At 38.4% G+C, this 14189-nt stretch overlaps 1 long non-coding RNA gene across 1 annotated transcript; it reads left to right on the plus strand.

Moving 5' to 3' along the window:
• Positions 1-288: 288 nt before the first annotated feature.
• Positions 289-2677, plus strand: LOC141640003 (uncharacterized). Its single transcript, XR_012542798.1, has 3 exons — positions 289-380; positions 976-1028; positions 1900-2677. It is a non-coding gene; the product is annotated as an uncharacterized LOC141640003 (long non-coding RNA).
• The last annotated feature ends 11512 nt before the right edge of the window (positions 2678-14189 follow it).

Here is a 14189-nt window from a genome sequence, read left to right on the forward strand (position 1 = left end):
GCTGAAAGTAGTTAGTAACAGTGGAGAGTTGGTGATTGCGGGTCAGTTTCATTCTCCTCGTTTGATTTCAGTTTACACTTTAATTTCTTTTGTTTCCTAATCATTTTTTTACCGAATATTCACACTTTCAATTTCGGTTTTACGTCTTCATTTACCCTTTCTTCTTTCCTCTTTTTCCATTTGTTTACCCTTCATTTTCTCTCTTTCTTGCATTGATTTGGGTGTTTTGGGTTCTTAGTTTTTTTTTTTAGTTCTTATTTTTAATGTGCTCATCGTTATTGATTGGTGGCAGTGGGTAGATATCGGGGGTCGTTGTTACAGGTGACAACATCCACAGTGGCTGGAAGTGGTTAGTGACAGTGAAGAGTTGGTGATTACGGGTCAGTTTCATTCTCTTCGTTCCATTTCAGTTTACAATTTAATTTCTTTTATTTGCTAATAATTTTTTTATCCGAATGTTCCCACTTCCAATTTCAGTCTGTTTATGCTTATTTTGTTATACTAACTCGAACTTTTGACGGTTTCATGCCAAGTTTCTGGGTGTTTATTTTTTAATCTGTGTGGTCTAATTTGGTATTGAACTAGAATGAAAACAGAGTTGAACTCCGTATCTGAGCTATAAACAAAGATGTATGGTATTTAGGGTGGTTAGGATGTACGGTTTTCCTCAAACTATCTTAAACGTGCCCTTGTTTATTTAGTTACGTTACTCCCTTTGACCGCTATTAATGTCAAGAATCATGTGCCCTCCCTTTTTGGGTTCTTAATGAGCTTATTAATATGCAACACTTGCTGGGTCCTTTTTTAGCTAATTAAGATGCAAGTTTTCTTGTCGGTCTATCTTAGCCATGTTCTGTTTGTTCTTATTGATGTACAGTTTGGCTTTATTGGTTGGTGCTTTCAAGATTGTGATTTTTAGTTTCGCAAGCTATTTCTGAATTCAGACGGTCTGATGTTAACTTGTGCTTTGTATAGGTTGGTTGGCTTGGCCCTGTTTTGGTGATCCTCGTGGTGGCACTGATCGGAAGGTGGGTTGTTCCTCTGACTTTCCTTAGACATGCACTGATTTATTTGATTAGGTTGCTCCATCTGATACCCATTAAAGTTGGGAACCACGCACCCTCAAGTTGGGATACTAATTGGTCCTTTTGTAAAGGTTAATTATAGCTAATTATGCCTTTTGTAGATTAAAATTAAACGTACCCTTGTTTATTTAATTAAGTTATTCACTCTGGCCTTAAAATCGAAAGCTTAGTGATCTGTTCAAGGTTGATTCTAGCTTTTTATGACTTGATTAATTTGGGATTACATAGATAGTGAATCATTCTGTTGAAAGTTAGCTTGAATTTTTTTTGAGTTGGTCAATTTGATTTGCTTCTGATTTCGGTCTATTATGCTTATTTTGTTATAATAACAGACATTCATTAATAGGGTTTTCCAAATTGGGGGCTTGGATTAGACCTCGAATTACACCTAAATTTCTGATTACTTTATGTCATTCAGGTTCGTTTAGTAACTATACATTTTGAGTACTCAAAGTTTCCTAATGTAGGCTGGCGTTTAAGTAACTAAATGTTTGAGAAAGTGCTTCTTGATGGTCCTGGTCCTGGGAATTTTGAGTACAAGCTCACCAAGCTTTACTCAAAAGTTTTTTTTTTTTTGGTTACATAAGCTTTACTCAAATGTAGGCTTACGTTTGAATGCATATTTCCTGACTTGTAACCATTATATTCTACTTGCCATATCATGGCTTGGCCATTGGCTTCATATTTTTCATTTAATAAAGTTGTGATACATTAACCCCTTTGTAATATGATTTATGATATTTGAGTATTTTTGGCTTGTACATGAATGGGTAGTTTAGTCAGTTTATCGGGTTTTTTTCTTTTGCTTATGTAGTTATTATTATACTTATCAGTAGGGCCAAAGTTGTGAAACCATAAGCGAAGATGTATAGGGGCACTTAAAAGAAGTCATGTGACGATTGGTGTGCATGGGTGAAACTATGACACATTTTCTTTTTCTCAAACTGGGGCATTTGTTCATCCAAGTGGTACCTCTTGGATCTGATTGGCTGCTGAAGCTTATTATGGAGAACCGGTTGTGCAGTTTGGTCTCAAGTACATTGGCTATAAAATACTTCCAAGGGAGAGCTCATTATATAAGGACTATGACATGGAAGACCATGTGTTAACCGACCTTAATGTTGTAAATCAGAAGGGATGGGAGTAGACTATAAGGATATACTTGGACAACCAGAATGTGACATTAGATCTCAGGGGATTCAAGAAGCGGCTTGTTTGTTCTTATGCTTATTTGGTATCTAAGTGGACACGTGGTTCTCTGTCTCAGATACAATGACATTACTCGAGGTTTTACTGTTCTATCTTTCATTTTTCTGTCAATATTTTTTCCCGTCTTTAGCTCTATCGTAATCATCATTAGGAACTTGGGATAATAATTGTGGTTTGTTTTACCAGTGGAGGTAGTCAACCCGTTACTTGGATTATTAGGTTTCCTTGGTCTCAAACAGGTGTCAGGTTGGCTACCTCCGTGAGTTAAACATCCATAAGCTTTGCATGAAATGTATATCAACTTAAGTAGGCTTTTAGGTAAGTTTTTGTAGAGATTCATGTACCACAATTTGTTATTCTAAATGAATGAGCAAGAGAAGTAACCTAGGATTGGATGCCTTGAAATGAACCAATTCCAGCTAAAATGATTAATAACCTCCTTTCTCCAATTGCCTCAGTTAGTTGCCGCCACTCGCGAGCAGTACTTGAAAATTTCAGATTTAATGATCAACTGACTTGTAAAATCAATGTTCTCATCTTAAATTCTTAGTAACTGCCTAGAAGTCTAGAATAGATCAACTACTGTAAGTTGTCGTATGATGTATTTTTGGATGGATAGCTTGCATAAAATTTTGCAAGACATTGTTTCAACAACATACTACCCCATTTAACAAATTTCCATGATCAACCATTATAAACAACGACGACGACAACAAGTTCTATCGACTTACTGAATGCTTGCTTTTGTGTGATTGTTGTTGGCTTTGAAATCCTCAAGGAATCCTGTGTTACCCTTAATGTCGAGTAAGACATATTCGTGTTACTTACAAGGACAATTGTAAAGAAATTATTCCCTCGAGCCTCTATTCGTGTTATGCATTTATGTTTATTATACACAGGTCGCAGACTGCAGCCATTAAGAGATCTATATCCCTCTCTATGCACATCTTACGAGTCCTCTTAAATATTCCAAATTCCAAAGTGACTTAGTTATCTATATATATATATATATATATATATATATATATATATATATATATATATATATATATATATATATATATATATATATATATATATATATATATATATATATATATATATATCTATATTACCTTACAGATTATTCTCAAGACAATTGTTGTTTAAGAAAATATTATACAACAATCTTCTTCGAATTATACACAAGCTTGAATGTTTGAAAGGAGATGGACATGGGCTTTGGAACTCCGCGCGCATCGCGCGCGGAGGAACAACTAGTAAATAAAAAAACCCAAAAAATTCAAATAATAAAAAAATCCAAATAAATCAAAAACCCTAAAAAATCAAAAATCCAAACAAATGAAAAATCTCTCTTCCTCATACACCACCACCCCACCCGACACCACCCACCACCACCACCCACCGTGTCACCACCATCGCGAATTAGTTAATTTCTTTTTTTCCAGATTGTGGTTTATTTTTTTTTCGTCATTTTTTTTTCAAATTTTGTGTTAAATTTGTTGTTTGGGGTCGTTTTATTTCTATTTGCTAATATTAGTAGATATATTAAAGTTATTTTAATTCAATTTTTTATATTTCAAATATCGTCTTGTTTTTTTATTTTTGTTTTATATTTTTTGAAATCTCGTCTCGTTAAAATTCGTCTTAATATATATTTTTCAGTTTTAGTATTTCAATTTCAATGTGTATTTATTTATTGTCTCAAATTTTAATGTGTATAACTTCAATGTTTTGTTTTATAAATTTTTTAAAATCTCGTCTTGTTATATAAAATGTTCAGATTTAGTATATAAACTTAAATGTGTATAACTTTAATGACCTTAAGTGTAACTTCAATCCACATTAGCCATATCTTCAATAGCATTATGTGCAACTTTAATGAACATTATGTGCAACTTCAATGACATTATGTGCAACTTCAACTTCAATGACATTATGTGTAACTTTAATGCACATTATGTGCAACTTCAATGACAATATGTATTGGTTTTATATCTGATTTTAAACTTAGACTAAAGTTACACGATTTTGGACTAAGGTTACACAATTTCGGACTAAAGTTATACAAAAAAGGACTAAAGTTACACTCTCAGTGAACTAAAGTTACACACACCCAAAACTAGACTTACATAAACTCAAAATAATGGATATAAATGGACTATAGAACTGAAGTTGTTATAATATTAAGGACTAAAGTTACACTCTTAAATCACTATAGTTACATGAATTTGAATATATAAATATAATTTGTATAATTTTAAGTCAATATTGTGTAACTTTAGTCCATATTTGTATAGCTTTAGTCCAAATTTGTAAAACTTTTGTAATTTTTAGGTAAAACTTTATTTCTTGAGAGTGAATTTATTAAATTTTAAAACAATTTTATATAAATTGTCCTACTGTAACTTTAGTCTTTTTTTGTATAACTTTAGTACAAAATTATGTAACTTTAGTCAAAAATTGTGCAACCTTAGTCCAAAAAAGAGAGAAATGAGAAAAATAAGAGATTTAATATTTTAAGTTTATAACTTTAATTCATAATGATATAACTTTTGTCCTAAATATTGTAACTTTAATGTTTAAAGGGTTTAACTTTAGTCTTAAGCAGTGCAATTTTTGTAATACCCGACATTTGTGGGATCCGTACTTAGATCTAGGAACACGTGAGGCAACCCACATGCACTCGGAAGTAAAGGATGATCGTACTACGAGACCAAGTAAGACCTAAATTAGACCTAGTAGACTTCTAGTGGACCGAGTAGAACCCCTAGTGGACCAAGTGAGCTGGCACTCGGTCGAGTAAGGGTATACTTGACCAAGTGAGTGCTACTCGTTCGAGTGAACCGGTCACTCGGTCGAGTGGTGCTGAGCTTTAACTGAGAAAGGATATTCAAGATTTCATTCTATCCCAACCCTATCCCATTCATTCTTCTCCTTCTTCCTTCTTACACTAAATCCCTTCCCCCTTCTCTCTAAAATGCTCCCAATGCCCTGCCTTTGGCCTTCAAGCTTGGATTAATGGCAAAACACCTCTCCTATGTCCCGATTTACCTTTGTAAGTAGAAATCTTACCTTTTACACTTTGTCTTATGAGTAAATTCGAGTTAGGGTTTACTAAGAGAGGTTAATTAGTATTCAGCTATGTAAAATGAATAGTTAGTGACTAATAATGAGGGATTTTATGTTGTAATTTAGTATAGAGTGAATTGTGATAGTTATTATTACATGATTTATGTAAGATGAGATGGTTTTATGAGATGGATACTTGGTGATTTCGATTAGCTTGTGGATTATGCTAAAAGGTAGGTTATCCTACTCGGTTTCAATATTGTGTATGCATATTTGGGTTTCTTTCCTCACTAGTACATTCATGAGTCGGTTGGTATGTATGTGGGATTAAATTCATAAATTTGGTCATATGTTAAATGTTGTTCTTCCATTTGTCATGAATGTTTGTGATTGTGTTGTTTTGGAGGACTTTGGTGGTGATACTTGATTGTTGAGGAGACGTAAGACGGTTAGGAAACCGTCCTGCGCTCGGGTAGCCCCTTGGAGCTTCCCACTCTAAGAGGGATGTGTACGTTAATGACTTGAGTCAAGGAGGGACTCGTGTGGTTGAGGCACGACGTCTGGTAGGGGATTCGGTGGCTTCCGAATCCGATACGTTTGGGCGTATCCCGGTACCTTTTTATGAGATGTGGTGTCCTGGGCGTGTCCCTAGTACCGGTGCTTTTGGGTACGTCTTGGCATGTCCTGGTAGCGGTATGGTGATTGCATAGTCGAGTCTCTTTCACATGATTATGTACCGTCTACACTTATCGAGTCATGTCATATGTTTGTGTATTGAAACTGAGGTATGTTGTGTCCGTGTAAATGTCACCTATTTCTAGGGTGGCCTTTGTCGATCCATTTGATATTTCCGATCATATGGAGAGCAGTTGTTTACAGGTTATATTTGGTTGATTGCGGGAGACGGGGACGAGCCGTGATGACATTCGAGTCAAGCTTAGTCGACTAAATTAGTTTAGTAGTCATGAGTTGTATTATTCATTTCATTTATTCAATTATCCCTATTTAATCCACTAAATACTTATTTATGTTAATTGTTTCTCAATTGCACCTCCGATTTCACTACCTCGGGAAACCGAGAAGGTAATGTCTCCCAATTACCTTGGCCGGGTGAGAAGGGGGTGTTACAAAGAGGTATCAGAGCCTCGATTTTGGAACCTAAACCAATGAACCAAAATGAACCTAGGTGTGTTTAATAAAATGCACCCGACACGAGTACAACAGGAGATCGATTTTGGATGAGTGGGCGCCCTCATGTCAAAACTAGTGCTTATTTCCTCGGTTGGTCACTACGTGGGTGGTTACAAATAAGGGCGAATGATATAGACAATATTGTGTCATTGCATGAATGATGTAGTTGGGTTATACTCTTGCATGCTATGAATTTCACATGTGTATGGAAGATGAATTATTAGATTAGTGCGAGTAGCGTGTTTGGGAAATGGTTAGCATATGTTGGTGTGTGGGTAATAGTTTCAATTTTGCATCACATTGTATGTTAATTGAATGCCTATTAGTGTCCTTGATCATGTCTGAATAGTAATGAGTGCTAGTTGAGTAGCCACTAGTGTTGCGGTAGTGCACCATAAATGGTGAGTAGAACAACGTATGAACTAACTCGGGATGGGTCACCAATAGACGATGGACTCCTGAACTTTGTATTGACTTGCAGGAAATCCACAGATAAACTTTTATTGAAAATTTAAACCCGACGGGATCACTTGACCGAGTGCGAGTCCAAACTCGGCCTAGTAAGCAACCACTCGACCGAGTGGACCCTTTACTCGACCGAGTGGACCCAGTTATAGGAGGTAATACATTCTGGCAAAAACCGTCACTCGACCAAGTGGGTCATCCACTCGACCGAGTAGAATCGTACTCGACCGAGTACATTCGACACTCGACCGAGTGGGTTCACACGGGCTGGACCGCTCGGCTAAGAGCCCTTATTTCCCCCAATGCCTCATTCGTATCTTCATATCTTCATCCCCTCCCTCGCCAAAAATCCCCAAAAACCTCCATTGTTGCTCCATTTTGCTTGGAAATTCATCCTATTACTCCACTTTTCTCATCTAATCCCACTAATTAGGCAAGGTAAGCATGTTCATCTTCTTCCATCTTTTTTTCCCAATTTGAGTTTTCTTAGATCTACTCTTAAATTCTTTGAGTTTGGTTATTTATTGTTCATTATGCTTAACTCATGATACTAGTGAGCTTTTTACACCATTGTAGTTGATAAAAATCATTTTTTTGTGATGAAATCTTGTCCACCGTTATTGAACTCGAAAATAGTGTTCATGAGTCAATAATGGGATTTTGTTGATGGTTGTTGTGTCTAATTGGACAACAAAGGCTTAACCTTTGTTGTCATGGGTGGATTTTGTTTAATATGCATTAGGCCTGGAAATCCGCAGAAGCCTCTGATCAATATCTCATCTCAACCTGACCATTAGGTTGTCAGGCTGTCAGGCTATCAGGGCACACGAAGATAGGCGCCAGGCCATGGAGAGGACAACGGTCAAAATATCAGAACGATATTAGACCATAAACGCGTATTATAAAAGGATTATATACGCAGCATTGAATGAGAAGATCTCGCAGTAAATGCAGTAATTAAGGGAGGAATATTAGCAATTATTACAGGCAATAATGGAGAATAATACCGCATTCAATACAATATCAGGCAGCCGTTCAAGATTAGAGCTTATATAAGGAACACTTTGAAGACATTGGGATCATCTCATCCTTGCACAAGAAAAAGCATACGTCCACATATAGTTAGAAAGATATTAGACATTGTCATTATCATACACTCAATTCACCCAATTACATAGTGAAATCCTTTCCTGGCTTGGTGCCCGTGGTTTTTTACCATTCAAGGGTTTTCCACGTACAAAATTCCTTGTCTCATTATTGTTATTGTTGTTATATTTACAGCTTTATATTTGACCCTCACGACCTTACCAATAGACCATCTAGAGCTAGTTAACCTTACACAACTCTACCCTGACCTGATTTCGTCTTGCGCAAAATCTACACAAAACAATTGGCGCCCACCGTGGGGCATCTAGCTCTTTAAATCCTTTTTTCCTAACTCACAAAAATTCAAAAATCCTACAAAAATGGCTCAGCCTACCGTTGAAGAACAATTGAATGCCTCTCTCCAGCAAATCGCTGAGTTGGAAAGCTTGAAAGAAAAAGTAGCCCAAACTGAGGCAGAAATCCTGCAATTGAGAGAATCTAAGTCAGCTCTAAAACAAAAATTAGAAAAAACTCAAGGAATAGGCTTTAGATTCCAACCAGGAACCCCATTTGCATCAATCATTAAAAATATCGATTTTTACAGTTTTGGGAGCCCAAGTGTTTCTAAATCCATTGATGTTTATGGTGATGGTGAACCAAAGAATGACAAGGAGAAACCTGATGAATCTGCAGCAGCCATCATGACGACAGTGGTTCAGGAGATCAAGAAACTCAATGAAAAATTAGATTAGATACCTGGAGTACCTGCCAGCATGGAAGAAGCTGCCCCTGACAGCTACGCTGATTCACCTTTCATAGACGAAATAGCTAAAGTAGACTTACCAAAGAAGTTCGTAGTTCCATTCATGAGGGTCTTTGATGGAACCGCAGATCCACAAAATCACGTGGCTCTTTATAAACATCCTGCTCACCTGGAGAGTCCACCTCTTGTTCATTTCCCATATTGTGCAGGTCAGAGTACTTTGAAGCAGCAAAAGCCATCTCAGCTTCAGGGTTCCATTTTGCCCTGGCCTCAACAGGCTTCGACATAGCAGCAGCCCTTCCCTTAATATAGAAATAGAGGGAAGCATCATCTAACTTGAACTCCAGGTCATCCCTTTCCTGGGTGAGCTCCTCATTTCTGTCCAAAGCCTCCTGCAATAGCTGCTTGCTTAAATCTGCCTCAGGCTTAGCAGCATCCTTCTTAGCCTGCGCCCTCACCAAATCAGCAGCTTTAGCAGCCAGGTCAGCTCGTGCAAAATCCAGATCAGACTTCAGCCTATCATAATCTGACCTCATCAGATCAATCATGGCCACCAAAGAAGTAGCCTGATAGGCGTTATTGAGACAGGTCGCAGCACCCTGACCGAAAATAGGAAGAAAAGCATGAGTAATATACCCCAATAATAAAAACTACCCAAACAAAACACACATAAAAATTGTTCCAGCCTACCTCCCTTACAAAAGACCAAGGCACTTGCCAAGAGGTCGATCGAATGATCCAAAAAGCAACTGCCTAAGTAGCAGTCTCAACAGGGTCAAGGGTGAGTATGACATCTGATCTAGAAGCAGCATAATCCCTGATCTTCACCCTAGTAGCCTCCATATTGTCCACCCTGGCTTTCACTTCCCTGACCGGGGCAGAAATGTCAACATATTAAATTTTTCTTTTTGGGTGCTTTGAACTTGTTTCAACGGGGCGGCAGTACTGTGATGACCTTGGCAGCATCAGACTGTTCAGTCAAATAAATAACAGGTTCAGCATCCCCGCTTCCCTGGGAACCTTCCTACTTGATCTTAGCCAGCCTGGCTGAAAGGTCAGCTATACCAAACCTGGCAAGACGAGTAGATGACCTGGTGGCTACAACACGAAATACTATATTAGCAATATAAACCAAACATTATCAGGAAGCCAAAGTAAAAATAAAAGATAAGCTTACTACCTGAGGTAGTGGCACTAACAACCCCTGAAGGTTTAGCCGCCCTGGCAGCACCGTCAGCCTTCAAGCAGCGAGGAAGGTGACCAACCCCACAAAAGAGAGGCCAAGACCTCTCCCAAGGAGGAATAGCAAGGAAAGCAGAAATATTGGCAGTGGGATACTCAGTTTCAGTAACCCAATCATCAACTACACACATGAGAGGTATGCCTTATTATAAACTTCATTTTATTTTTCACTAACAAGTAAAACATGCAGGGCAAAGAGAAAAAACTAAAAGACTCACTAGCAACGCAAGCCTCATGATTTAAATATGCCAGGTAAGGACCCACAGAATTGGTCCTGACAAACATGTACCCAGCAGCCCAGCCTTTGTCATGGCCACTGTCCAGGTTGCTCAAAAGAGGAGTAGTAGAAGCCCTGACCTTAAAACTTATACGGCCAAGACTATTGGTTTTAACGGCATAACAAGCCTTCAGATCATCAAGAGAAAAAGAAATATTATGCTTTTTACAGAGATTCTCAATGGAACACACAACCTTCCACACCATAGGCATCAACTGATAAGATGGAACACCAATCCTCCTTGATAACCTCAACCATAAGAGGGGAAAAGGGAAGCTTACGACCTGCCCTGAAAGCCCAGTCATGAATATAGAACTAACTAGGACAAGCCCAGTCGGCCCTGATAGGAGAGTTCTCAGCGATCCAGACTTCAGTATCAGCAGGGATGATTCCCTTATCCTTCAGCACCTTCTCAAACTCAGGCTTCAAGCGGTTTGCAAGAGATTGATCCTCATTTAAAGCCTTCGTAGGCTAGAATTGAAAGTCACCGTGGAATATTAAGATCATCTCCAATGGAGAATCACTCGGCTTACTGATCGTGGAAGGTTGAGCAGCAGAAGAAGTAGGTAAATTCTCAGAAGAAGTCCCTTCAGGATTCTGGGAAGGAGGGGTTGCAGGAGTCGCTGCCCTGGTAGACTTCCTTTTTGCGGCCATTGTTGAAAAATTATGAAGAATTGATCGAAGATTGAAGAAACTGGTAATTAAGGGAACTAGAGAGAAAGATTAACAAGAGAGAAATAAGAAGAATTATTTTGGTGGAGTTCAACTTAATGAAGCACGCAAGTATTTATAGTGGAGAAGATTAGGGTTTCAACCGCAAAGGAAGTGGATAATCATTAAGGAAGTTGCAGTAAATCTTACACGCATCATGAACTGCAGTAAAATAGCCGTTACAGGAAACTGACTGGGCATAACTTAACCGTTGGGTAATATTCCTAAAAATAAAGTTATCTCCTCATTTTTTTGTCCTGGCACATTGAAAATAAGGAGATAAAGGGCAATTGTTAGGCCTGGAAATCCGCAGAAGCCCCTGATTAATATCTTATCTCAACCTGACCATCAGGCTGTCAGGCTATTAGGGCACACGAAGATAGGCGCCAGGCCATGAAGAGGACAGCGGTCAAAATATCAGGACGATATTAGACCATAAACGCGTATTATAAAAGGATTATATACGCAACATTGAATGAGAAGATCTCATAGTAAATGCAGTAATTAAGGGAGGAATATTAGCAATTATTACAGGCAATAATGGAGAATAATACCACATTCAATACAATATCAGGCAGCCGTTCAAGATTAGAGCTTATATAAGGAACACTTTGAAGACATTGGGATCATCTCATCCTTGCACAAGAAAAAGCATACGTCCGTATATAGTTAGAAATATATTAGACATTGTCATTATCATACACTCAATTCTCCCAACTACATAGTGAAATCCTCTCCTGGCTTGGTGCCCGTGGTTTTTTCCCATTCATGAGTTTTCCACGTACAAATTCTTTGTCTCATTATTGTTATTGTTATTATATTTACAGCTTTATATTTGACCCTGACGACCTGACCAATAGACTATCTAGAGCTAGTTAACCTTACACAACTCTACCCTAACCTGATTTTGCCTTGCGCAAAATCTACACAAAACAATATGTATAAATTTCGTCTTAAAACTTCATCTTAAATTTTCGAATTTTAGACAAGTCATGCCCAATTTTCGATTTTTCATGAGTAAAAACTTGATCTAATTGCTTTATGAGACCATTATTTTGTTGATAATGTGGTATGTGGTCCCAAAATGATACTAATCTTGCCTTAAATGTTTGGGTGAAATTTTTCCATGAACAATGCCTTTTCACGTCTTAAGGATAATTTTTGTTCAAGTTAAGGGATTGAGAATTTTATGGCTATTACTATTCTATAAGAGGGATTAAAAGAAGTTTTGTCTCAATTTCTTGAAAAATCCGACACTAGCCATGTCAAATTTTAAATCCTTGTTTACTACTTGAGTCACTTTCTTATGATTTCTCCGAAACCCCAAACCACGATGCTTAAAGTAGCCTTACACTTAAAATTTGTTCGACTTAATGATTTTAAAATGACAAGGAAGCATTTCACTTGCCCGAACCTCTTTTTAAATGTTGCCCGACTAATTCTCATTTTATCGAGCATAGCAAATTAAATTGACGACATCAACACGTAACCTCTTAAGTAAGACTTTAAAGTGTTGGTAAATGGCTAATATGATAAGAAACTAGTGTAATGTGTCATGGTTGAGTCAATATTAATCGAGTTGAATGATGAATAAGAATAATACGCGTTATGAAAGTCATGTTTTAAAACCATATGATATCACAAGAGTCTTTAATTTCTGGAAAAGAATTTGTAACATGTGAAAATTTTAAAAAGTTGGTTAAAATTGTAAAGAAACTATATTGGAGATTCCTTTCATTTGATATTCATCAATCAGAGAAGTTGAGAAAATCTTCATTTACATCCAACATTTGCTTCCAATTCTCACCTTTCCCATTCCATATCTTATGTGTAATTCTCTTGTAGCATGGCAAGGAACGCTAGAACCGGTCATGGAAGGAATGCTCGCCAACCTCAACAAGAGGCACCGCCCGCTATCATGCTCCCAGACTACCCGTCTATAGCTTTTGGGAGTGAGGAGCACCGGGATAAGTTCGAGGTCTTAGCCACTAGAAGGATGGCCCCGACCAAGTGCATGTCGGTAAGTACCTTGGAAGCCCTAGGGATAGAGAAGGAGGTGCATAACATCTTCACGGTTCTCGGATTGGAGGGTTTGTACAACTTGGAGGAGATAAGTTACCACAACCTCACCCTTGAGTTTTTGAGCTCCTTCACCTATGACAAGGAGACCCATAATGTGAGTTTTAGGCTTAAGAATACCTCTTTCAACCTAGTTAGTGATGCTTTTGCCGACCATCTAGGGGTGGGTAAGCGAGTTGTGGGTCACCATGATAATGTTGAGAAAGACATGAAAGCTTCAAAGTATTATCATCTTTACACAAGCAAGGAAAAGGTTAGTGTGAGTAATATGAAGACTAGTGACATTGAGCACCCCGTCCTAAAGTTTTCTTGCGCTCCTTGACCAACCTCCTCTATGGGAGGAAGGACCCGAGCAAACTCAACTCCACGTAGGTGTTGATCTTAAGCTCCTACTTTAATCCCCGCCATAAAAGCCGTTTCCACTTCAATGTCATGTCTTTGGTGTGTCTTGCCCTTGGGAGGATGGCCGAAGCGGACCAATGCTTCTTAGATTGTGGGGCCTTGGTGACTCGATTGTCCAAGAACTTTTTAGCTTACGAACCGGGGGCGGTGGATGCACCTATGTCCAAGAAAGTGGTTTATTTCGATCTTGATAAGTTGAGAGCTAAGTCTTGGGTGGTAGAAGGAGAGGAGGATGACACCTATTCTTAGAGGGTTGATGATGAGTGCTATATGAAGCTCCCCGCCCGTGAGGATCTACCCTCGACTTCCCCTTTAGAGAGAGCGGGATCACCCCGCCCCAAGGCCCAAATGTATACCATCCCTAGTAGCCTCACTTTTGACCTAGATGATGCTATTGAGCAGCGGGTGGCACCTCTATTACCTCCCTCACCTAGTGCTCCCGTCGAGGAAGCTCCCACATCTTTTCCCCACTTCATGCCTACAACTATGATGCCCCCACTCTATGCCGGGAACTTTGGCCAAGCCCTACCCACCTTTGACTCCAACTATCCCATGTCGTACCTCATACACCGAGTGAACACTGACCTTGTGTTGAGAGACATGCACG

This window comes from Silene latifolia, unplaced genomic scaffold, assembly GCF_048544455.1.
Source record: "Silene latifolia isolate original U9 population unplaced genomic scaffold, ASM4854445v1 scaffold_70, whole genome shotgun sequence".
In the NCBI taxonomy this organism is placed as follows: Eukaryota; Viridiplantae; Streptophyta; class Magnoliopsida; order Caryophyllales; family Caryophyllaceae; genus Silene; species Silene latifolia.